The 25,154-nt window shown below is 36.0% G+C and overlaps 1 protein-coding gene and 1 long non-coding RNA gene across 5 annotated transcripts in view; one reads left to right on the plus strand and one right to left on the minus strand.

Moving 5' to 3' along the window:
- CTNNA2 (catenin alpha 2) overlaps positions 1–25,154 on the minus strand; it is a 1,151,703-nt gene that overhangs the window by 1,118,138 nt on the left and 8,411 nt on the right. The gene's annotated exons all lie outside the window — the stretch shown is intronic.
- The window catches only part of LOC117979195 (uncharacterized), a 45,851-nt gene continuing 21,067 nt past the window's right edge, over positions 371–25,154 (plus strand). Inside the window, exon 1 of the long non-coding RNA XR_004669938.2 lies at positions 371–25,152. This is a non-coding gene — a long non-coding RNA (uncharacterized LOC117979195). The remainder of the gene's footprint in view (positions 25,153–25,154) is intronic.

Genomic DNA, 25,154 nt, shown 5'->3' on the forward strand with positions numbered 1-25,154 from the left:
TAATTTAAATATGAACCACACATGCCTACTCACCTCTCAGCAATATTCTCTGAGCTCCCCTACTTTGGGTCATGCTCTCCATTCCTATAGAATGTTACTATTTCCAGCCCTACCTGCTATTTCCACTCTCAAAATCTGCTCGATAGCAAGGCCATATCTCTGGATTTTCCCCATTCACCCCATCCAACATGTCTCTCTGTCCTCCATGCTTCCACAGTATTTTGTATCACTATTACAATCCAGTAATTCCTCAACAATTCCAAAGATAACTAAATACCACGTTTGCAATAAACAAGGCTGGCATGTTCAAATTCTCAACAACAACAATAAATAAACAAAGGATTAGAGAAAAAAATCATAACAGCTTTAGTCTATAAAATTACAGGCAGTATAAGGTTTTTCAAAGACACTTGTTCCTGATATATTGTGGTTAAAAGTATACCCTGATAAGGTTTTTTTTTTCGAATAATCATCTTTATTACTAATGCTGCAGCATAATCCTTCCAGAAGCTGATATGTTCACAGTATTTATTAATAGGTTATAGAGTTTGAAACAACAAGTTTGAGTTTGTGTTTTTTCTTTGTTTTTTACAAACTATCTTAGTGTTTTAAAACATGTTTTTGTGATCCTGGTCTTACTCCTCTACATTGAGTGAATGGAGTTTAAATAGATCTTCCCTCTCTTGGAATGAACATGGTCACCATTTTTCCTTCCAAAAGTAGAATCAATAATTTTCATATTCGCTAAATGAAGGAAACTGAAGTAAGCCATGCATATGTAAAATGATGTTAGATTTTCAACTTGGGGTATAAAATTATAAAACCCAAATGTCCAAAACCACAGATCCTGAGGGGCTACTGGTATCCAGGAAAGTTGTATGCATAACTTTCTCTTGAAAAAAAAAAAAAGGCATAGTAATTAAAGAAATGTGTGCTAAACAAAATTATGTTCTAGGATGCAAATATAACTCACATGGTAAGTATTTATGGTCTAAAGGTAAAAGTGGTTCTGATGGTTTCTGCATTCTACTTTTATATAGTGCGGGCAGCAAGCAGCCTTTGCTACTGGGTGAACCCCTGAATTTGAGCAAGAATGAAAACTGATTACCAAGACGGATTTGGTTCCTAAGGGGAAAATACCTTAACCGTTCTGCAAGGAAGCCAGTCTTCTCCTAAAGTTGGGTTTTCCTAAGGTCATACACATGACACCTCTCACCATAACTGGAAAATGCAGAAAAATGAACACCCTAAGCATAGACACTAGCACCATAAGAACAAAGGGATAAAAGAATTAAATGTGATGCAAGAGCACAGGAAAGGACATGAAAGGATAGGAGTGCAGGAACTGAGTATGAGCAGACCATTCTGAGACAAGAAATTTTAAAATCCAAGAGCAGCAGAAATCTAGGGGGAAACATTTGCTTACAGGCTGATGAGCATTTGATGCAAGGGCTTGTTAATTTCTAGAAATGGTGGTCATTACATAACAAGGCAGACTGGTGGATCAGGCAGGTCAAATCAGTCAGTTAAGCAGTCATTTTCTCAATTCACCAACAGAACGTCCTTCAATGGGGGGTGGTTTAAGCCCTCCACGTGCAAATAAAAAGGGCAGAGACACTGAGGAGAGAACAGGCAATTTTGCAAACAGTGGCAAGTGAGGTAAACAACATGAGAACCCTGAGTGAAGAACAAAAAGCAAACAGGAAAACCAAGAGACACAGATGTAAGTACAGTAAAATCCATGGGGAGGTGGAGGTGGGCGGATTGCCCGAGCTCAGGAGTTCAAGCCCAGCCTGGGCAACACGCTGAAACCCCGTCTCTACTAAAATACAAAAAGTTAGCTGGGCATGGCAGCATGCAACTGTAACACCAGCTACTCGGGAGGCTGAGGCAGGAGAACTCCTTGAACCCGGGGGGTAGAGGTTGCAGTGAGTGAGCCAAGATCGCACCACTGCACTCCAGCCTTGGTGACAGAGCAAAACTCCTTCTCCAAAGAAAAGAAAAGAAAAGAAAAGAAAAGAAAAAAAAAATCCATGGTGAAAGTGACGACAGTAGAGTAGGGGATGAGCTCAAAGCAAATGCATGCATGTACCCACCCTCAACACAAACACACACACACACACACACACACACATACTTCTTTAGAGATATTTAGGTGTATATATGCTAACTTAGGAAACTTTAGAAAACCTTGTTATGATTAGTCAAAAAATATTTAAGCCACAGTTTCGCAATTTTAAGATTGTACTACTAGTATCTGGAGTATCTGAATCTCTGGATCTTACTTGCCATTTCATTATGAAGCTGTACACTATTAGCTAGGATGGCCAACTGGATAATTAACCTGAATGTGCCTATACTTTTCCTACCCATCTGGATGGTGACAAACCATACAGCTTGCACCTTAATAGAAACAGATATATGATCAGAATCAACCAAATAGCGATCATGCTTTCACCTCATTACACAACTCAGCTCTTGACAAATTAAGAAAACCTAGCCACTTGGGAAAGTGAGGCTGGCAATGTGAATCTAGGTATGGCTTTCTTTGTATATCTCTGATTTTTTGGTAACTTCTCTTCCCTGTCAGCAGACCCCAATCAGTGCCTCATTACCTTGACCGAATCTTCCCTGCTGTGACCCCTCTGAAAATTATCTGTCTACGTTGCATCCCTTCAAGAATTTGGGTACCATCCAGTTAACTTATAAATGTCAAAATCAGAAAAGAGCTTGAGAGCTGTTCACGTATGTGTCCATTGAAACATTCCACAAACATTAGTGATATTTTATGGCAAGGCAGATCTAATCATGGTAATTGGGCTGGTATTTTTTTCAACTCTTCAACAGAGCTGACAATGTGCAGCTATACAAGAGCCTTGAAGATACAAAAATCTTAACTATCTCCCTGCTGTTATCTTTAATTCTTTCTGGGAATACCTTCTAAGCACCTTGATTTTCCTCCCCCTTCATATTTGACCCGTCCCTGGAAGCTAAAATTCTGATAGCATTCATACCTAAAAATACATTATTATTTATTTAAATTATATATATGATTATGTAATTACATATCCAATGGGATAGTAAGGACAAATATAAGAATAAATGATTTTGAAGGGCATAATTTTTTTAAATGTCAAGTTTTACATTCTACTTATAATAATTTCTAAATTTATTTTTCATGATTATAAAAACAAAATATGGGCCGGGTGCAGTGGCTCACCCCTGTAATCCCAGCACTTTGGGAGGCCGAGGCAGGCAGATCACGAGGTCAGGAGTTCGAGACCAGCCTGGCCAACATGGTGAAACCCTGTCTCTACTAAAAATACAAAAAATTAGCTGGGCGTGGTGGCGGGGGCCTATAATCCCAGCTACTCTGGAGGCTGAGGCAGGAGAATCACTTGAACCCAGGAGGCAGAGGTTGCAGTGAGCCAAGATTGCACCACTGAACTCCAGCCAGGGCGACAGTCTCAAAAAAAAAAAAAAAAAAAGCAAAATATGTTCATTGAAAAATAGTTTATTCATTTTTCTGAAAGATTTAGGGTTTTTTATTGACTGATAAGAGCTCATTAACTATTAAACAGATTAAGATTTTGTCCATCATATATTAAATTTTTTTGCATGAATAGTTTATCTCTTTATTTTACTCCCTTTTAAAGTAATTTCTTAAAAATTATGTCATACTTAATCTGTTACTTGTTTACTTTTAAATTTCTTCCTTTTTATGCTTGGAAAGGCCTTCCCTACTCAATATCAGATTAAATAGTTATGTGTATTTCTTTCTATTTGTTTTGCAGGAGTTTTTTTTTTTTCACCCTTCTTACCAACTAATTGGCTATAAAAATATTAACAGCAAAAATCAGAAATGAAAAAATATTTATCCAGAACTTGACATATTTGAAAGCGAAGCCAATAATCACACAAGTGGAAAGCTATATAAAACACAGCTGAAGTTATCACAAAGTCAAGAAAAATGTTGTATTTCAGAAACTGGGGACAACAAGCACAATATCAAAAATGAAAAAGAGGAACTCAGGAGAAAATATACTATCAGTACTAGAATAAATATATCTGTATCTAGGTGATCATGGGTTAAGAGTAGCAAAAATTATCTATAAATCTTTTTTATAATAAACTAACATTCATTTACCTCAGCTCTATGAGGCTTACAGGGAAAAAAAACTGTTCACAAGTTTTCATTTTAAGATAATTAAATTGAAAAAGAATACCTATTATGAGCCTGAAAGACAAGGAACTGGATATAATTAAATACTGCAGGAAGCTATATAAACTTATCCTGGCGTTATAACAAACAATATGGCCATAATCACTAGAGTCTTCAACTCGGTATCTATACTCTTAGGATCCTTAAGCTCAGTTTTTAATAGAAAGTAATGCGCCCAACGGTGTTCATTTCTAAACTGTTTACAAATAAAAGCCAAAAATAATAAAAATGTTTAAACATGTAATAAAATGAAGCCATAAAATAATAATTATTAAATATAGATAACAATTGGGAACTATGACTTTTTAAAATGACATAAAATCATATGTATTCTATGACTACAACCATGTTGAAAATGAATATAAACAAGCCTGAAAAGAAACACAGAAATGCAAACAACATACATCACAATTTTGACAAGAAGGATAACACTTCTCTTTTAAGAAAAATGTCCTTAGTTATAATATTATTTGTGCAGCAAACATAGTTAATAAGAAGCTTTATAAAGGCTCAGATCAGTATTTCCTCTGGTGGATTCTGCAGGATGTCAGTTGTTATTCCAGCAAGGCCGAGCAGGAGAGGGCAGATTGGTAGAGAGGTTTTGTCCAAATGAATGTAGGATATATGGATATACGATATTTAAGTGTAGTTTAATTGTGTTTTGTTGTTTCCTCTTTGGGCTATTTGTTTGTTTGCCTGTTTAATGGCAGAAACTCTCAGACACTATTTTAGAAGAAAAAGCAAGTCATTTCTCAAGTTTACCTATAAACAGAACCTGATCGATAAAGCATTCCTTAGGACTAGTATCCCACAATAGGTGCTCCTCTAGATCTCTGAATCCCTTAGGAACATGTGTCATTATTAAGATCTCAATCAGTTTAGGGGCCACTTGTGTCTCTCATCATCTATAACACAATTACAAAATTGTATATTATTTAATATACTCTAGTTAGTTGATAAAATACAACCCATGGGAACTCAGTGTGTTTTTTTCTAAGTCTCGAGAATGTCTTAATATACTTTTAGATACTGTAAAATTGATATTTCCAAACATACCAAAATTTCTATAAACTACCGTTCACTTCATGTTTTAAAACAGTTAATATATTGAAACTCAATAAGTTTACTGAATACCTGTATTTACTGACCATATGCTAAATTCTGTGATACACATTGTAAGGTATACTTAGATGAATAAAGCTTATCCCTGCTTTAAAGACATTCTCAGTCAAGAGTACAGGTTATGTAGTGGGTATGGAGCCTGGACAACAAACACAACAATAACTCTAAGAAAAGGTGTAACAAAAATGGGGAACAGATAAAGGGATATAGCAGTTAGGAGGAGAATGAGATGGAAGCATTTTAAGGGATCAGATACAGATTCATCAAGGAGCGAGACTGCATATTAGATGAACTTCAATGACATGTAGAAGGTCTCCTAGGTAGACAACAAAAAATGAGTCCAAGGTGCCCTGAAGAAGAGCCAGGGGTATGGGAGAGGAATATTTCAGACTTGTCAGGGAAGAGGGTTCCCTTAGAGGAGCATGATAATGTCTTTTTGGAATGGGAGCTATGAGCTTGAGTCTGGAACACAGGACCCGTGAGTTACGGTAGGCTAAGGCACTTACAGTTAATTAGGTAGCCAGAGAAACACACTGAATGCTTTTTCAGCAAGAAGATTAGAACTTCAAAAATTAATCAGGTGCAGGTGCATCCAGATTAGGGGTTTTAGCATTGGAGAAATGACAACTCAGGAACACAGATAGAAAGACAGAGACAGAGACTGAGAGAGCAGATTAAATTCTGTGATGAGAGGACAGTACAGAATTAAGCAGCAGCTTGGTGGTTTTTGGATGGTCCAAAATATGTCATTCAAAAATACATCAGCGAGAAAAACAAAGAGATTAGAAAGTTCATTTGTCAATAATAGCCAATGATGGTGAAAGAAAAATCAATTAGTTAATCAGAAGAATGCATTCAGGAAGAAAATTTTTAAAGTATTAAAGCACATTCAATGAATCCACCTATACTCATCTTTAAATTGTAATTCAATCACAGTAGTACTATAGCAAAATAGCACAATTATAATATAAATTTGGGACATAGGCTAGAAGGAAATAAGACAAGTGAATACTCTCTTTTACCTCCTAAATTCACAGGGGTCAGAGTCTTCACAAAGCTTATTTAAGCATCCCATGAAGTCACTCCCCTAATGACTAGTACAGAATAACTTTCTAGGGACAGAGCCCATCCCTATAATTTTATTTTCTGAGACCCAGTGGGCTGAGAGAGCCACATTACTTTATCCATTAATCCTGACTGTTTTTTAAAAAAGTGGAACAGAAATTGGTCAGTTCAGCATCTTCAAGCATACCATAATATAATGGTAGAATTCTTGAGACTGGAGAAGTCATTTACCAAACCAGCGTCTGTAACAGAGTTCAGGAAAACTCTTTAGGCCTTCTCAATAACATTATTCATATGGAGGATTTATTTTTAAAAATATTTACTAATGTCTGGGTACGGTGGCTCATGCCTGTAATCCCAGAACTTTGGGGGGCCAAGGCGGGCAGATCACGAGGTCAGGAGTTCGAGACCAGCCTGACCAACATGGTGAAACCCCGTCTCTACTAAAAATACAAAAATTAGGTGGGCGTTATGGCACGCGCCTGTAATCCCAGCAACTCAGGAACCAGAGGCAGGAGAATCACTTGAACCTCGGAGACGGAGGTTGCAATGAGCCGAGATCACGCCATTGCACTCCAGCCTGGGCAACAGAGTGAGACTCTGTCTCAAAAAAAAAAAAAAAAATTTACTAACATAATTTTAGCCACTCATGTCATCTTTGTAAATCCAATAACACCTCTGTGTGTATCTTTTGTGTCAATGCTTACACACCTTGCCTCTTTTGGACCTTAAGCTAAAGTCCTTGGACACCCTGCTGTGTATTATTGCAGGCATAAAACAAGTGTGCAAGGAGACTGTTTCCGTTGCTATGGAAATATCATTTAATTTCCTAATTAGTAGGTATATAAATGCAAAACCATAGCATTTGATTATTTCTGAAGTTTGGCAACAAAGTCTATTGTTCATGTCTGAGAACAAAGTCTCTATGTTTTCAACACTGTTATTCAAAGTAAGAATTTAAAACTTAAACTGTCTGGCATTTTAATGCTTATAAATTGATTTGTTGCACATGAGAGAAATGAAAGAATAAACTAAGAAACATATGTAAGTCATTTATTCTTACCCTCAAGCTATATATATATATGAGCATATCTATTTACTAATAAATAAAAACTAGTGGTGGCATTTCCCTTACAAAAGAATTTCTTTAAATCATAACTTCCCTAGTGGTTATAATTACAAAGTGAGATTTTAGCAGTCCATCTATTATATAAAGCAAAGCATAACTGACATCTTCTTTTCTCCCCTCCATCAAATTTTATCTAATTTGGGCTTTGCAATAAAGTAAGAAAGAATATAAATTATTCAGATGAAGCACAAAGTTCTAAAAAGTGTTAAAATTCTAAAACCCATTTCTGTGTACCTACTCTAGGAAACTAATTCACCAATGAACTCACTATCCTGAGTGTTCTCCTGTGCTCAAACTGCTCCACTTAAAACAAAGCACACTAAACTGAACCTTCTCTTTATGCTTCCCTCTCACTTCCCTTTCAGCATCCAAGTCTGCTAAATATCTCTGGAAACATACAACATCTAATTTCTGTTTCACGCTGACTCTTCAATACTATCAGGTTTCTGAGGTGACCACTTAACTGAAGCTACTCTGGCAAAGATCAAGTGAGATCCACTTCTTACTCAACAAATACAGTGGCCTCTAGCGGCCTCTCTATTCTTTAACCTCTCTGATCTATGCAACAACATTTTATGATCTCCTTTCCTGCCTGGAAACAATGGAAACTTGGAAACTCTTCCTTCACACCTTAAAAGAAGTTAAGGAAAAAAAAAATCAACCAATGAGGCACCTGCCTTCCCCTTCTCCACTCTTCACTATTCGGATTGTGCAGTGTGAAAACTAGAAATGGTTTCTCAGTAAAGAGATATGTTTCCTTTTTATCGATAAACTATTTCTGCTAGTTGTATGGACAGTAACAGTAAAATATCTTTGTTTTGCTGGAGAAGTGAGGCATCCTGTTAACAAGAAATGCTGCTTTTTTTTGTTTTACTGAAAACATATTTTGCACAAACCACTAAACCCACAAGAGTTACAGTTTAGCTTAGCAAGCTTCATTTGTAAAATGTTACCCACGCCAATAATCGATTCGTGTAGTAAAATAAAGAATGCAGCTGGAAGGAAAATTCTGCTGGCTTAAATATCAGAAATCAGGATGAAGAGAAAACAAAGCTAACCTCCCACCACAGAAAGCCTTCAGAGCAGACCACAAAGTGGACATGGGGTCATTGTTTAGCTGCTGATCTGACCAGTTTCCACAGTCTCTTCTCATCACCAGCAGAGCTCCAGTGGCTCCTGAGACCAGGCTGCACAACTGCTACACTTTTAGAGCTACCGAGGAGCTACAATCTTAGTCCACCAAGGAATGCCCCGGTTCAGCCTTTATCATCTGCTTGAGTCATTTCTTACCCTTCCTTTCTCTTGTTGACGTCATAACCCAGAGACCTCATGGCTGGAAGCAGTAAACAGATGCAAGATTTGATCTTACAACTGCCTCTCTTTGCTTATGTATGCTTTGGCTAAAAATCCAAACCAAAAGCTAAAAGTAGGAGTAACATTTTTCTTTTCCAAGTGTATTTTCTTTTTCATTTTGCTGACTTTCTTGACTTCAGAGGTAAATACCCTCATACGATTCCTCTCTTTCTTTCCCATTAAATGTGTCTCATTATTTGTCACTTAAGCAGTGGTGTTCCTGAGATGCAGATCCCATACTTAAAATGCTTTATGCAACCTTAGGGCATTTCATCTACTTCCACAGCTATAACTGTCACCTCCTGTTTCACTCTAAAATTTCTAATTTGAATACCAACAGCTCAGAAGTCCAGATCTTATTCCTAAATGTCTATTGAAGACTTGCATCTGGATGTCCTGTAAGCTCTTCATATTTTACATCATCAACACCAAGCATCAGCTAACTCCTAAATTATGTTTCGCACAAGAAGACATGTGATAACGTTCACGGTTAGCCTTGTCTTTGCCTTTGTCCTGAATCTCACATTCAGATGGTTCCTAAGTCTTCTTGCTTCTGTATAATCAGTCCTGTTGTCTCCTTCCCTACCACCTTCTCATGCCTCATCCCTCCTCTATGCACTCTGGCAACTGTATGATTTGTTGAGCCTTAAATTTACACTGACATTCCTACCTTCATGCTTTCCCCTCAACCTGGAATGCTATTTCCTAATTTATCTTTATAGGAAAGTTTTACATGCTCTTCAAGTTCCTACTGAAATGTGAATCTTCTTGACCTTTGTCTAATTCTGTTTTACTTTAAACACTCCTTCATCACTGCTACCTATAACTTCCAATATACCTCTACTCCATGTCATATTCCTCAGTTTGTTTATGGGCCACACTTTCCTGCTATATACCATTAGATGTCCTAAGGGTAGAAACCATGTCTTACTTATCTTGGTATCGTAAATAGACTACCTTACCTAAGAAAGGCAATTAAGAAATGTCTTTTCAGCTATATTGTGGCTAGATATAAACATAATTAAATGTCATTTTCAAAGTAAAGAAATATTCATTTTGTGATTATATGAACATAGTACAATTGTACTCTACAATGTGAATTGGCTTTAAGTTCAACTCTAGTGAAAAAATACATGATTTAATACTATGACAAGGAGTAATTTCTATATTCCAAATGGAAAAACAAATAAAACCACAAATAATTATTTGATTTGTTTGCCTTACATTATAGGCATAATTCATAAGCAATATTTACCATTTTAAAGTGTATAATTCAGTGGATGTTTTATAGTATATGCACAAACAGTATATGCAACCATCACCATTATCTAATTCCAGAATTTGCATCATCTCAAAACGAAAACTCTCAGTCTGGGCAATACAGCAAGACCTTTCTCTACAAAATAATAATAATAATAATAATCAGCCAAGCATGGTGGCATAGCCCTATAATCCCAGCTACTGTGGAGACCAAAGGGAGAGGATCGTGTGTGTCTAGGAGTTCGAGCTGCAGTAAGCTATGGTTGCACCACTGCACTTAACCTGGGTGACACAGTGAGACCCTGTCTCCATGTCTCCAAAAAAAAAAAAAGAAAAGAAAAGAAAAAGAGAACGTGTATCCATTAGCATTCATTCTTCATTCCTCCCTTCTCCCAAACCCTGACAACCACTAGTTTTTCTCTACATAGATTGGTGAATTCTGGACATTTTATATAAATTCAATCAAACAATATGTGATATTTTGTGTCTGGCTTTCTTTCACTTCACACAATGTCTTCAAGGATATCCACGTTTCACGTGTATCAGTACTTTTTCCTATTTATGGTGGAATATTATCCCATTGTATAAATATGCCTTATTTTGTGTGTCCATTCTTCAATTAATAGACATCAGATTTTTCAACTTTTTGGCTATCATAAATAATGCTGCTATGATATAAATGTACAGAGTTTGGTGTGGACATATGTTTTTGCAGCTCTTTAATACACATGTAACAATAGAATTGTTGGGTCATAAGGAAATTTTATATTTAACTTTTTGAGAAACTACCAAACTGTTTTCCAAATTAGCGGCATCATTTTATATTCCCCCTTAAATTTCAATGACATTTCTACCTTCATGTATAAGGATTCCAATTTCCCCATATTTCTCACCAACGTTTATTAAATTTTTTTTTTTTTTTTGAGACAGAGTCTCAGATGGCGCCATCTCGGCTCACTGCAGCCTCCCCCTCCTGGGTTCAAGCTATTCTCCTGCCTCAGTCTCCCGAGTAGCTGAGATTACAGGTGGCAACCATCAGGCCTGGTTAATTTTTTTTTTTTTTTTTTGTATTTTTAGTAGAGAAGGGTCTCACCATGTTGGCCAGGATGGTCTCGATCTCCTGACCTTGTGATCCACCCGCCTTGGCCTCCCAAAGTGCTGGAATTACAGGTGTGAGGCACCGCGCCTGGCCTAATATTCTTTTATTAGAACTTGTCTAGCAGGTGTGATCTCGTATTTCATTGCGGTTTTGATGTGCATTCACTTGATGATGCTGAGCATCTCTTCGTGTGCTTATTTGCCATTTGTATATCTTCTTTGGAGAAATGTCTATTCTAGTCCTTTGTCCATTTTTAAATTTAGGTATTCTTTTTACTATTAAGCTGTAATCATTCTTTATATGGTTCTTTATAAATTTGGAAGAATAGATTCTTACTGATATGATTTGTAAATATGTTCTCCCATTCTGTGGGTTGTCTTTTCACTTTCCTGATGCTGTCCTTTGATGCATAAAAGTTTTTAATTTTGATGAAGTCCAATTTACATTATTTTTCTTCTATTGCTTGAGCTTTGGGTGTCATATCTACAAATCTACTGCCTAATCCAAGAAACCAATGCCTAATCCAAGGTCACTAAGATTTACACCTATGTTTTCTTCCAAGAGTTTCATAGTTAGCTCTCATATTTAGGTCTATAATGCATATTGAAGTCTATCATTAATTTTTGTATATGGGAGGAGATAGCAGTCCAAATTCATCTTTTTCATGTAAATGTTTATTCAGTTGTCTCAGCACCATTTGTTTAAATAACTATTGTTTCCCCCATTAAATTGTCTTGTCACCCTTGTTGAAAAATCAATTAACCATAAATATATGGGTTTATTTCGGAATGCTCAATTCTATTCCAGTAAAATATATGCCTATGCTTATGTCAATACCAGTCTCGATTATTATACTTTTGCGGTAAGTTTTGAAATTAAGAAGTGTGTCTTCCAACTTTGTTCACCTTTTTTAAAATTGTTTCAGACTATTCTTATTTTACAAATGAATTTTAGAATAAGCATAGCAATTTCTGCAAAAAAAAAGGAAGCTAGGATTTTCACAGCAATAGCATTGAATCTATAAATCAATTTACCTTATTAACAATATTAAGTCTTCCCATTTGTGAACATACATATATTTCCATTTTTTAGGTCTTCTTTAAATTCTTTTCATGATATTTTGTAGCCTCTAGTATCTTCACTAAGTATTTGCATTTTCTTGAGTAAAACGCAAACAGTAACAGTATAGATTGTTTTATAATTACAATAAAGTATAAAAATAAAAACTATTTAAAGTTAGCATTTTACCAGTTGAAACATTTTATAATGCCACTTATAATTTTGATAAAAAATATTTTAAATTCATACTCAAAAAGGAGTATTTATTTCATATGGTATTAACTTGCCTTGGTTAAGAACAGCTCCGCAACTGTAAGATAAAATGAGCAACAATAAAACGTATACACCTGGATTTAAGAAGTCAGCTATTCATAAACAGCAAACAAAAAAATTATTTCCAAAGGCAACCAGTCATCAAGAAAATTTCATCATATAGACAGAAGCATTTCAAATTATTCAAGCAAACTAGAACAGAAAATAGCTATATGTTGTTAACTGAGAGTTTTATTGAAACTTATCATATTAATATTACTTTAACTCATCCTTATGGTATAATTCTTTAAGAAAAGGCAGTTAACCAAATTTTTAAACTAGATTCAGTGATTCAGCACTAATAAAAGTCTCTTGCCATTCCATGAACCATGACTTACCACTTGTTACTAATTTCACATACACAGTCAATATTCTACAAAGCAAAATGCCTGTTTTCAACAGTAAAAATTATATCATCTATTTAAGCTAACTTATTAGGTTGGTACAAAAGTAATTGTGGTTTTTGCCATTACTTTTAATAATGTAATGTAATGTAATAAGGTAATGTAAAAGCAATCTTGCCATTGCCTTTAATGGAGAAAACAGCAATTACTTTTGCACCAACCTAATAGAATGGCTCACAGGGTTTTAAGATGATGGGTTCATTAATGATAAATCAATACTGATATGTATGCAGAAAGACTAGACCAGATGAACAATTACAATTCAAGGCAATTAGCCCATTTTCTCAATTTGTATAATCAGTGAAAGATTTTCATTCAAAATAACCATTTTTGTGATTTGAAAAATCATGAAAATACTACCCAAGTTAAGCTTCCTCTCAGGTTTGAATAAGAAGATCTTACTGCCAAAAAATAAAATTCTATCTGGGTACAAACTGGAGACTGTAAAATCTTCTTAGTGCTGCTGTACTGGCTATTGTATCAATACTGACACATTTCTAACAAACAATGCTGGATGTGGAATGAAGGTCTTGTATTAGCACAACAGCTTCAATATGCAAATGATGACAAAATATTTAAAAAATTAGATATCCAAACAAGAAAGTCACTTGGATAAATAAAAAAAGTTTACTATCACAGGCATTAGCACAATCAAACATGTTGTCACCACCATTAGATCATTATTCACTCAACTCTATCCAAGATATAGAAAAGACATGGCCCATGCCTTTGAATAGCATACAAAAAAATAAAGCACCATGGAATACCGAGAAACATCTATAAAAGTGCCAAGTAAATTTCTGGAAGTGAACATATGAAATTCATGTACACACTATGCTTACTCCAAATGGAAAGATTCACAAATATACTGATATTGGTATAAATATACTTATGTTACTACGGAAAAGACAGATATTGAGAATAATTTTAAAAGCAAAATAGGTGTGTTTGGAGCACAGTATAGACAGTGCATTTCCAATCTGAACAGTGTCTCATTCACACTAAATCTAAGATAGAAGACAAAAAATTATTTAAAATTAGAAGACACTGAAATAAAAAGTATGAGTATATGTTATCATTTTCGTGTAAATAAGACTTGTAAGTGGGGTGTGTGTGTGTGTGTGTGTGTTTGTGTGTATTTAAACTATGAACTCTTAACATATAAAAGAGGTAATACAAATTGCTAAGAAAAACACAAGGGCACATTTTTTTGGACCAATAAGGTATTTCAACAAAGTGACAGGAGACAAAACCAAATATAAAAATCAAAAAGAATAATTTCTACATCAGCAATAACCTATTAGGAAATATTAAAGAATAAAATCCCTTTCCCAACAGTAATAAAAACTCATACAAGATAGCAATAACACAAAATGAGAAATATTTCCTTCTATAAAGAAGGCTATTTATGTTACTGAAGGACACAAAAAAGACTTGAATAAATAAAGAGACCTGCCAATGGAAAGATTATGAATTGAGAGTTGTCACTTCTCCCTCAAAATTATCTTAAATTAAATATAATACTAACTAAAATACAGTGTTGTTTTCAAATTGATAACCTGATTATCATATTCTTCTGAAAATAAAGACGTAAAAATAGAGATGAAACTTTGGGGAAAGAAACCATCACCTACTAGAAATCATAATAGTAGTTTTAATAGTATATCATTAATTCAGGAATAACAACAAATTATTTATACCCAGAAAATATAATTCAGTCCTTATATTAAAATAACTAAGTCATGCAAAAAAACTTGGAAAGCATGAACACACTCATCACAGCAAAGGCAAGACGTTAGGCCATTAGACAAAAAGCAAATGAAAAGATAACCTCTAGAAATCTGGGAAACAAATTTATATAAAAAAGAGGTATTCTTCTTACCTATTCATTGGTAAACTTTTACAAGTTTAAAATTATCATGTATTGGCAAAAGGGTAAAGAAATATGCACTTTCATATTGTTGGTGGAAGGTACTAACAATTGGACGGGCAATTTGGCACTATTACAATTTAAAATTCACAGACCTTATGACTCAACAACTGCATTTATGAGTTTACCTTTAAAAAATACATTAGTACATGTAGACAATAAACCTGTATAAGGATGTTCATCTTAGCATTGTTTGAAATAGCATAATAGCACAAACAAACTGAATGTACATGGAAATAAGGATTAAATAAACCATGGTACAACCACACTATAAAGTAATAGGCAAGAGTTAAAAAAAAAAACAATGGTGTATATGTTTTTGTACCAGTGTGGAGATATCTTTAAACTATATGTAAAATGAAAATAAAGTATAGAACATCATGTTACCATTTAAGAAAAAAATATATATGTATATATACAGCTACACAAACCTTGACCTCTATTTCTTTGAAGCAGTCTCCTGGGGCCCCCAAAATCAATCTTCTGCCCATGCCACAGCCCATATTGAAGGCAGATCAACCCAGACATTTTATCTCTGTAGACAGCCAAAAATTGAATACTTAAATTCCAAAAAAATGCAATGTTACACAAAAACTAATGTAGAGGAAGAATTTTTATTATGGCAGGAAACGCTTAGATATATTTAGTTAAAAATAATATACAAATTTATATATACCTATGATCTCAGCTGTACTTGAAAACACCCTCACTATATAACTTAGATATACTCATGGGGGGAAATAAATTCACCAAATGTTCACTGAATAGTTGGACTGCAGTGATTTTTATTTTCCAGACTCTTTTTCTTGTTATTTTCTAGATGTTCTACAATGGGCATTTATTACTGTAAGTGCAAAAGACAAAACATGTTCTTTTTGAAACAATGTATCTTCTGTTATTGGATTCTTGAGATACCTCTGTATAGATAATGCCAAAATATTTCTCTACTCCCAGCCTCTCCCCTTCACTCTAGTCTCACTTTTCAGCTACCTACCGAGTAGTTATCAGTGTCCCAGCTTTAGTTCTCCTGAATGTGATTTCTCCACCTCTCCCACTGCTGTGCTCATTGATCTCATCTCCCTGGCAGGCCAGCCCTGTCCCAGTTCCCAGACCAAGACAGGACTGAATCTGAAAGTACTAATACAAGGTCACCCCCTCCTCCATACTCTTATTCCCATCCATTGCTGAAGCAAAGTTGCCGATTCTGTGTCAGCCTGGATTTTTGCCCCACGCCACAATGCCATCAGTACCACACTGCAGGACACACTCGATCATTCTGTCTGGTATTAAACTGTTCAGGTATTCATCTTATAGCCCCTACTAGACTGTCAACTTATGAGACAAGGCACTGTGTCTTACTCATGTATGGCTCCAGGACTGTGCCCCCCAAAACAGTGGTTTCGATAACTTGTAGGAAAGCATTTGTAAATGGCTGTTACATATGACCAGAAATCTGAGGATCCGTTTGAGGATGGAGCGAGTTCAGAGACTTAGTTGAATCAACAAGCATTTATGAAGGAATTACTGTGGGCCCAGCAATGACACAGGAGAATACTAGAAAAATGGAAGATGCGGCTCCTATCCTTAAGACAGAATCTAGAGTGGTTGAGAACACCTTAGGAAAAAAAGTAGAAAATAATTACTGTTTTGGCTTCTGCCTTAACAAGCAAAACATGAAAATCTTCTTGCCTGAGGTCCTGATTTCACAGATGGGCAAACTGCAATCGAATTTGCCTGCCTGGATTCCAGACTACTGCCAGCACTGACTTTTGCTTCCTGTCCCAACTCCATGGGCCCCAATGTGCTTGGCTTTGCTTGTCACTATTTGTATGCTTGCCGACTTTAAATTGTTCCCTTGGGTGCAGATTCCCTGCCCCTCCAGTTCATGCTGTGGGCTAGAATCTAAATTTTCTCCTTCTTGTGCCACGTTGCCCTCTGTCACCTGTTTCTGCATACGCTCTCCCACAATAAAAAGTTGTGACCACAATCTCAGCTTTTTGCTTCAACCTCTTGCCAAAACCTGAGAACAAGGCAGGCCTCTATATCAAATTGTAATAAACACTGCTGCTTACTTTCCCAACAATCATTTACCTCTTCCTTATTAAAAGAATTGCTACTCTGTTCATCAGTCCCCTAACCTCCTCCACCCAGTGAAGGCTAATCCCATACATAGTCCCAGCCAGTAAATCCTGATTTAGTCTAAGCGCCTATCATTCATGGTATTCCCATTCCCCTTGCCATTGACTAGATTGGGAATGTCCATGTGATTCAGTGCTGGCCAGTGACATAAGAGAGAAGTCTGCAGGAGGGCTTTTGGCAAAAACCTCCTCATTCTGCAGGAAGAGACGCTGCTGCTGCATGACGGTGTGCTAGGAACTAAAGAAGTGATCATAGCACCCGCTGAGGAAGCAGTCAACACGCAGACTAAGCACAGATGAGAGAAATGTAGAAAGTAGAAACTAAGCCCAGGTCTCCCATCCTCTGCATTTCTTGTCATTTTAGAAATCTTTTCCAATGTATTCCCCTTCCTCTGCTGCCAGGTAACATATATATTAAATAGCACACCTTAAAATATACATATATATATATATCAGCAGCTTTGTTTTCTATCTCAAAGGAGTAACTTTCAAATAGGAATTTGACAGGTATTTTGGTTGTTTTTAGTTTGAAGCTATTATGAGTATGCTGTTATTAATTTTCATGCAAAAGTCCTTGTACATATGTTTTCATTTCACCTGGGAGTGGAGTTTCTGGATCGTATGGTAAGAGTATTTTTAACATTAAGAGAAACTGCCAAACTGTTTCCCAAAGTATTACATTCCCACCAGCAATGTATGAGTATCACAGTTGCTTCACATCCTCTCCAAAACTTGGTATTGCCAGTCTTTACAATTTAGTCATTTTAGTGTTTGGATAGTGGTATCACACTGTGGTTTTAAATTTAATTATTTTGGTGAATTATAGAGTTATCATGTGCTCATTAGATATTTGTATATTTTCTTGTGTGAAATATCTCAGCACATATTTTTTTCATTTTTTAGATGGATTGCCTGTCTTCTTACTGAGTTGCAAGAGTTCTATACATAGTCTAGATAAAGTCCTTTGTCAAACATACAGAGAGAGACATGTAGTTCTAACAAACCTTTTGTCTTTTGAAGAGCAAAACTTCTTTCTTTAACTTTGATAAAGTCTAATGCATCTTTACTTTTAAATTTTATGATTAGTGCTTTTTGGGTCCTAAGGGATCTTTGCCTAATCCAAGATCACAGATTATCTCCCATATTTTATTCTAGAAGTTTATGTACTCAAAATCATAGATTGATCCCACAAACATTATGCTCAATGCAAAAAGGAATATAAAAATGAGCACATATTCTGTGATTCAACCTATATCAATTTCTAGAATAGGAAAAAAGAATCTATAGTGACAGAGAGCAGATCAGTCGGAAGAGAAGATTTTAGGGTAACAGATATATTCTGTGTCTTGATCGCACTGCTGGTTACACAGGTGTGTTTGTCAATCCACAACAAAGTATTCACTTAAAATGGGTACACTTTATTGTATAAAACATATGCCCAAAATTTTACTAAAATAATTTTAATGGGAATTTGGAGCTGGATTGGTAGGAAGACTGGTGACCACCAGGTCCTCTGAAATAGAATTTAGGGGATAAGCAAGGCTTTGCTATGCCTGAGGCAGAAATATTAACCTTAAAGCATATATAATTTCTTAAATAAACATTACTTCATTCTAAATGCATAAATGCCATATAGTCTTTCACAAACATTGGCATGGCCGAAACAAGCCAACCACACACTGGGAGAGTCCCTAAATAGTGGTAGCAACTGACTTGTACCTTCAATGTAGGAAGAACTTTCAAAATGAAAGAGAGGGAAGGATGGAGAGATAAGAAAAGACAGGTTACTTAGTCCCTCACAGTTTGCCCAGAGACTGTGAAGCTAAATTTGCAATTTTATTGGGAAAGGGAAAGCATATGCCACTGAAGGTGAAGTTTATTTTTTTTCTTATGCAGCAGAAGTTTATGTTTCAAAAGAAAAAACAAATGGAACACAATGAAAACAAATCATTTGCCTTGAAATTTTAAGAAAAAATCACATGTAGAATTATGGAATTTTATAGCTAGATATAAGTCTAAGTCACTCAAAAGGCAGATAAAATAAATAAGTGTTGGAGAGTTTGAGGCTTATTTAATCACATAACAAATTAATTAGCTGGTTGAAAACCTGGAGGGGAATCCAGTTGCCTTGGTTCAGTGTGCTTATAAAATTATAATCTCTAGCTCAATGACAGCATTGAGCACAGAGCAGGTATTTTCAAAAAATACCTGTTGAATGAATTCATGCTAGGTAATATAATAAAAAAATACATGAAAGGCGTAAGTGCAGTAGAGAGATGAATTTAGACACAGATTTATTTTTCCCCAAGACTCTTTTTTTTTTTTTTTTTTTGAGACGGAGTCTTGTTCTGTCACCCAGGCTGAAGTGCAGTGGCACCATCTCGGCTCACTGCAGCCTCTACCTCCTGGGTTCAAGCGATTCTCCTGCCTCAGCCTCTCAAGTAACTGGGATTACAGTCGCCAGTCACCACGCCTGGCTAATTTTTGTATTTTTAGTAGAGACGGGGTTTCATCATGTTAGCCAGACTGGTCTCAAACTCCTGGCCTCAGGTGATGTGCCAGCCTCAGCCTCCCAAAGTGCTGGGATTACAGGCATGAGACACTGCGCCCGGGCTTCCCCAGGAAATTTGAGTCTTGCATACACTTCTTTATGCCACTTCCACATATTAGAAAAAAAAACATATTTTGTGAAATTACTCTGGCAACTATCAATGCCTGAAGAAACAGAATGAAGTGGTAAACTCTAAAAGATTGTAGGATACCCTTCCCCGGAAACAACTGAGTACAATTAGCTCTTTATAAAGTAGTTAAGGGACATTGCTACTTCCTCACTGAAAGATAGATTGATGATATTTAACAACTGCTTCAGGCTCTATGAATTTAAGATAAACTTGGAAGACTGAATTTTCACCAAATGCTTACAAATAAAACATGGGAACATCAGATCCTCTGGTGATTTCTGGAGTCCTTGTGGTTTCTGGGTGGGATGTGGAAGAACAACTGACATAGCTCCATCAAGAGTCCATGGTTTTAGTTCCAAAACATCAAGGGGCCATAAAAAAGATATTGGACCTACTGCAGATACATAATGAACAACATAAACTCAACTTACAGAATATGAACATCTCAGAAGCTTTCTATTAATTTTCTATTATGGCTCTGTGGCCCTTGAGACCATATACAACTCAAGGACTTTTTTATCTCTAGCCCTCTGGCATGTCCACTCATTTAATGTAGAAACACTGTAGCAAGTTAGGATCTTATTTAATGTATCTCCATCTCAATATATCCCATAAATGTATTACCTGGCTTCCCTAAAAACTGCCTAGCAAACAAAATAGCCAGATGTCTACAAGTAGCAACATACTGAAAAATCAACATATGATTTATATTAGTTTTTTATCCATGCTCTAGTTTTAAAAATTATTCATTGAAATTTACACATAAAACTTACTTTAAAACAACTAAAACATAGATTATAGTAGACATCACAGCAAAAATATAGAAAACCCCTAATTGAACAGATAGTTATACATCCTTCAGCTCAAAAGAGAAAACACAATTAATTCATTCTGTCTCATCCTTACTCCACCTCCCTGTTTGGTCACCCTCACGTATGGGGAACATACCTGCTTTTTCACTCCTGTTAATGCAAGTTTTCCTAATACCTGAAATGTAATAGTCTAATAGTTGTGTACGCAGATAAGGCCCATTAATAAAAGGAAAAATAAAACAGTGTTCAATAGTAAAGCCCTAGAAAATTAAGGTGTCTAAAGTTAGACTATCACTATGTTTTGTATAATGTGTTATGAGTAATAATTTCAAAGAGGTATATAATGCAAATTTATGGTTGACTTAGAATTCAGCTCTGAGGTAAAAATTCACTTATAAGGAAAATAAAAACGTCAAAAGTAAAATTTGTCAAAAATCTCTGGTAGTATAATATAAAGCTGACTAGCAGTAATACATCCGAAAATGTATGATTTAGATTTGCTGAATTTTTAAAACATCAATTAAGAAAGATCTCAATATAAAAAATAAAACTACTACAGTCTATGGTCTGTTAGTTTTTAGAAGTATATTTACATTAGTTTTTAGAAATATATTTGTGTTTATGACTAATATATCTTAAGATAATATTCAGGAGGACAATTTTGTATATTATTTGAACTACAAAACAGAAATATATGAGAAACATTTTACTATTTGGGAGAAAACAATGGAATTGTGTCTATTAAAATGGGTTAAACATGAGCATGATAAATACTGATACTTCAAACTTGTGGGTAAAATTTTCTGGAAATCCATTTTTGAATAAAAGAATTCAATTCATATCACTTATGCTGTTGGATAAAGATTTTATGGATAAATTTTTCAAAATAGTTTATGAACCTCAACTAAAAACAAAGGTATGCCAACAGATGTAGCCAGTGAGCATCTGTCTCTCCACACAGAGTATACTTAACCTGCTCCATGCAAATTCCTTCCTAGACTCTCTATCCTCATCACACGTTAGTCTCACAGCCACAAAACTGAAAGAGCGTCATCCATTTAGCATTTATTAATAATCTTGGACACCAATGAAAAGGGGCTTTTGTAATTAGGAAAAGTAAATAAGCCCCTGGAAATACAATTACCCTAACAAGTACTGGCTTCATATAGGTCAAAATACAATAATTTTAGTTATTATACTACGAGATATAGTCCTGGAATATTCATGGGATAAGGAAAAATGAGGGAGAGTTATAGTAACCATAATATTAAATCTTTATTGTTCAGCAAAGGTCAAGTTTTCCCTCTGCCTTGAAGTTAAAAGAAAAGACCTAAGAATATTTTGGGTCCTCACTATGACACCGATCATGGATTCCATGTCTTGGGATGGGGCTTTAGGTGAGATAAAGAACTGAAACTACCTCCATGGGTAGCTGAACCTTCTCTGTAATGAAATGGATCCCACTCTAGAAGTTGTCTTAACCCAGTGATAGTATAATTACTCTGACTGTATGTACTCTACCTTTCGATACACTCACCTGTATGCCAAATCTTCCAGTAAATAGTCTCTCTAATGTTCTTCAAACACACCATGTCTTTTCCTCCCTCTCTGCTTTTGTTCCAGCCCACCCTGCATGAAATCATTCCCAGGAGTCTCTGTCCAAGCTCCAGTGCTACTACCAAATATAATATTTTCCCAGCTACACAGACACCCATCTTCTTCCCAATTCCTCTAGTACTTACTTGCACTTCTGTCTTTCTAGTACACAATCATATATGGTCTTGGAATGTGTTTAAGTGATTTCTCCTAATTATAATAATGTTCACTTAATATATGTTTTGTTTGTACCAAGTACTGAGCTAAACACATTTAACATTTAAAGCAAGCCCATGAATCAGAGTCCCTTACAATTTTCATTTTATAGATGAAAAAAATAGATTTAAATTGTACACAAGGACATGATCCTCCTAAGAATTACAGCCTGTACTCACATCTAAAGCTCTCTCCAAAGATCTTGTTATTTGCCACTGTGAAATAGGACCTCATGCAAATGCCTGTTCTCCTCAACTAGACTGTAAGCTGAGGTCAAAGAGAGTGTCTTTTACTTCTTTTTACTTTCTTGGAATACCTCACACCACTCAGCCTAGGATTAGGCAGGCGTTAAGAGCTCTGAGGGAGGGAGACACAGAGAATATATCCAGAATACATTTTACAGGGGTCCATAAGATCTTCTATTGGCTCTTTATTGTATCATGTATTTTTAAAGGTCCAGTCAACTAAAGACAGAAGCCTCTAGAAATGAAATTCTTCGGAGGAAGTCAGTCTTTATCTGCAAACTGGATTATAGTCAAGGAGGCAAGCTGCTTTTCAAAGACACTAGTTGCTCTTCTAAAATGCACATTTTATTAATTGTACTCATCTCTCTTAAAATTTTGCTGTAAAAAAATGTTACTTTGTTTGCTAGTTCTTTAATAACTTGGTATGTTTTGTTTCCATTCAGTGGACTAATGTTTACAAAGGAGGCAAGTGAAAAGTACCTGTGTTTCTATACTAAGCACAGTATCAAAAACTGGGGCATACACCCACACCACTCTGCAGAAAAACTGCAACAAAGAAAGAGCAAAGCCAACAGAGGGGCTGCCACCTCCCCATATTCACAACTCTGAAGCCCCACAAAGAACAGCAGACATACTGGCAGGGGAAAAGTCTTTTGAAAGAAATTTGGACAAAACTAACTTATTATGCTCATGTATAATTAACATGACAGTCTTTCACTTGTTTCACAGTATTCTAGGGAAAGGAACACCAACAAGGAAAACACTCCTATCTACAAGTTCACTACTAAGTAATGCAAGCATTCCAATACACACAGGGTTGACTGCAATCTGCATCAGGATGTTGGTAACACTGGTAATTCAACCAAGCTTTAGTTACATGGCTGAAGAGTCAGCCAAGCCATTAATGGAATTGCATTCCTACCATGGGGAGTTGAAGGAGTCCATCACTCCTAATATTACACACTTCCCCAGCACTGACTCAGGTGATTAACTATCAGCTCTTCATCAAATCAGCACTCAATCACTTAGGAAGGCAATTCTCTTCATCTCAACTCCTGCTTTACACTCCCATAAAATGCAAAACTGCATATTGCACTACTGTCATATAATAATTTAAATGAAAAGAAAAAAATCAATAATGTGTTCCACAGCATAATGTCTTACTGGCAACTTCAAAGAATCCACCATTAATTTTGGTCCCTCACACATACTCCTTAAACACAAAACACAGCTATTCTAAAGATATTAAGGTTTTTTGATCTGTTGTTTTAGGAGAATATAAATAGAACAAAATATAGGCTTCAAAATATCCATTTTTGATTTATACTTACACTGTTGGACCCTTCTGAGATGATAAATATACTAAACATTCTGAGGCATGGCTGTCCCGCCATGTATAAATAAACTTTACAGCAGCAATGCTAACAGAAAGAATTGTCAAATTGCCAATAACATGTATAATATAAGGGGTTAGAATGCAAGCTAAAGAGAGCAAGGTAAATTATAGCATTCTGTGAAAATAAGTGATGTAAAACCAACAGCAATTTTAAATTATTAACAATGGTTCCGAAGCTAATTCAACTTTTCCATTGGTGTAAGCCACAAACAGAATCACACAGTATGTTTCTCTTTAAACATCTTCAGGGGTCCTACGAGGTGGGTGAAAATGGGTAAGGGTGTCTGTTAAAGGCTCTAATGCAGCTAATGCCATCTAAATGGTATATTTACAAGCCTGTGGAGTATAACCTCATTTCTCCAAAACTGTCTAACCATTATCCTACTTGAGAAGTTAACCCATGATGAATAAAAGTACCTCTCTTCCACCCTTCTGCTCCCTATTTTCCCAAACCTTTCTATCTTGGTATTTTGTATGCTGAGCAAAACATTCCATAAATAATGCTGTGGTGCACAGGCATTAAAGTTTAGAGAGTTTCTGCCTTTGAAGTAGGTAGTGACAGGACCAAGGACACACGGGTTCAATTCCAAGCCAAATATGAGGCGGGTGGTTTGAAAATGTCAAACCAAAGAGGCCTAGGGGAAAAGAACACAAGCTTCCACTGCCACCTCCCTTCCTCTCCCCTCCCCTTTTTCTCTCTTGTTCCTTTCCTCTCTTCTCCTCTTTCGTTGTGGTTTCTCACGGAGACAATCAAAGCAGGGAAGGCTGGATTTTAAATTGGTGAGACACACACTGGAAATATGTAATTCCCAGAAGAAAAAAAGAAACTGCTGAAGAGGGGTATGGGGGCTGTTGGCAACATGTCCAAGTGACAACCCTCCCCACCCCCACCCTAATATAGCACAAATCCACAGATTCTTCTTCGATCCTCTTCTCCCTCCAGTTCCCAGAACTCTACCCAACTTGACCCTTCATCCTAAAAATTTAGGAATCTGCAGGGCACCCGCTGTTTAAGAGTGTGTCTCTCAGTATATGCACCCAATTTTCTGGAACCCCTGAATCCGGACAGTTGTAGCAGGCAAGGGATGCTCCCACCCTCCTACCGGGGAAGAGGT

Source organism: Pan paniscus, chromosome 12, assembly GCF_029289425.2.
Source record: "Pan paniscus chromosome 12, NHGRI_mPanPan1-v2.0_pri, whole genome shotgun sequence".
In the NCBI taxonomy this organism is placed as follows: Eukaryota; Metazoa; Chordata; class Mammalia; order Primates; family Hominidae; genus Pan; species Pan paniscus.